The sequence below is a fragment of the Neomonachus schauinslandi genome, chromosome 10, assembly GCF_002201575.2.
Source record: "Neomonachus schauinslandi chromosome 10, ASM220157v2, whole genome shotgun sequence".
Classification (NCBI taxonomy): Eukaryota; Metazoa; Chordata; class Mammalia; order Carnivora; family Phocidae; genus Neomonachus; species Neomonachus schauinslandi.
Window position 1 is genome coordinate 135895409 of NC_058412.1, and position 2348 is coordinate 135897756.

The following is a 2348-nucleotide window of genomic DNA, read 5'->3' on the forward strand; positions in this document are numbered from 1 at the left end:
CTTGCCTGCTTGCCCAGTAGGTAAAACCCTGATGTGAGAACCAGCTCATCCATTTGCTAATTTCCAAAATATGAGTGCCTATTACTGGCAAGTTCAGGGACGGTCCGAAGACCAGGACCAGTGGGGAGAATGGGAGTTGAAAGATATCTACACTCTCTGGCTTACCTCCTTTCTTTGCACAAAAGTGTCGTCTGTTAGCTCAGCGTTGTACTCATGGGTCTGTGCTTACCCAGAAGCAGCACCTGCCCCCATTCATCCAGAGGGATGTTTTTCTCTACTTTGTAACCAAGGCTACTGCATCAACCAGTGACAACCCTGGCCAAGCTGGGGATACAGGTGTGAACAGAATCTTTTGGAGGCCCTAGAGATACGTGACTGGTAACGAGAAGGCTTCCCAAGGTCATGGAAGGTCAAGGTCAAATGAAGGTAACAAACTCAAACACTGGCTCTGGTAGAGAGTTTATTCATAACCCGAGTGTTGTAGAGACCAGAGTTAGGAGCAATGAGTGGAAATGTCTGGGAGACAGATATGGGGCAGAATTCAAGCCCTCTGCAAAGTCCCTTCTCTAAAATTAATAGGGCCTCTGTCTCTGGATGTGCCCCCAGGGGACCTGGACCACCTGATGTTTCCGTAGGGAATAGCTGTGACCTCTGTAGGAAGCGGAATCTTAGCATCGATGTCATCCTTCTAAGCCCCTCCTCCTTGACCCCTAGGACCACTTGCAGTGCGGTCCCAGTGACCACTGGTGGAGCAGACTTTCTGGAATAATTTTCCTCACTTTCTCCATTCCACTGTGGAAGCGTACAGCGTGATGTACTAAAGCCGAGCTCCTAGGCCAATCACATCACCTTCCAGCCAATCTGTGCTGGGAGACAGGTAGGTCCAGAGATGTCTTTTTCTTACAACCAGGCAAATGTGAATAGCAAAGATGGGAAAGAGATTCGTTTTTAAAGTAAATGACAATAAACCACATAGGAACATGCCATGAACATTTTGGAAGCTGGTAGAATGTAATTGGGTTTTCTAAACATCTCATTATCTCATCTGCCCTCAGACTTGGAGAGACAATGCAAAGGACTTGAAATAAAAACCAGTTGCGCCCCAGAGCCCAAGCCAAGTGCAAGCAAACAAGGCTAATTACCTGCTGAAGCTAATTGCTCCCATTCGAGCCAGCTGATGGAACTCTCCACAAAGGGCTTGGGAAGGAGACGCATCAGAGTTACAGGCCAGAGCCCAGGAGGGCAAGATGCACTCACAGAAGCAGTGCACAGGCAAGAAGCCTTTTTAAGTAACTTCTCTTTGAGCTGCTCCAAATGAGGCAGCCAGAGCGAGAGGGCTGCTTCCTCTGAAGGTGCCCGGAACAGCTCAGAATCTCGTTCAAAGTGGCAGAGGAAAATAGGCCTGGATAACATGATGCACACACACACACTTTGATCTCAATCAAGGCGCTCCGCGAGGAGCGCCCTGGTGTCAGTGCTCCCGAGAAGCTGACACCAGGAAAGACAACCCCCGTCTCTCCTCCTCCCTGCAGATGCTGCCGAGAACTGGTGTCAAAAGGGCCACATCTACACATCAGCAGCATCCGGGGGGTCACAGTCTCTATCCCCAAGGGACACTTTGAATTGTGACAGATCCTCTTAGAAATGTGAGGCGGCCTCCCTGCCTCTTGCTCGCCTGCTTCTCTGCTTGTTCTGGTCTCCAGGAGATCTCACTCTGCCTGGGGAGAGCTGTGTTCAGCAGGGTTTGGAATCTAAAGCACATAATGCTGGATAAAAGGAAATGGGTCCCTGCTGCACAGCAAAGCTCCCCAAGTCAGCACTGACAATTCTCTTTCTCCACGCTCACCTCCAACTTAGCAGCCAATCTGGTCAGTGCTGTCTGTGAAACATATGGAGAATCCAAGCCTTTCTCCCCACTTACACCACCACTTCCTGAGCCCAGGCCCCCATCACCCCTGGCCAGGCCAACTGCAGCCAGGGATGTAGGAAGTCTTTCATGGGCTCTAATCAATCATGAATGCATTTATGGGCCATCCTTCCATTCTAACTAACGATCTATCTATCCATCCATCTTTCCATCCATCCATCCATCATCCATCCATCCATCCATTCATCCTTCCTTCCATCCATCCATCCATCCTTCCATCCACCCTTCCATCCATCCATCCATCCATCATCCATCCATCTATCCATCCATTCATCATCCATCCATCCATCCATCCTTCCAACCATCCATCCTTCTACCCTTCCATCATCCATCCATCCATCCATCCATCCTTCCATCCACCCTTCCATCCATCCATCCATCCATCATCCATCCATCTATCCATCCATTCATCATCCATCCA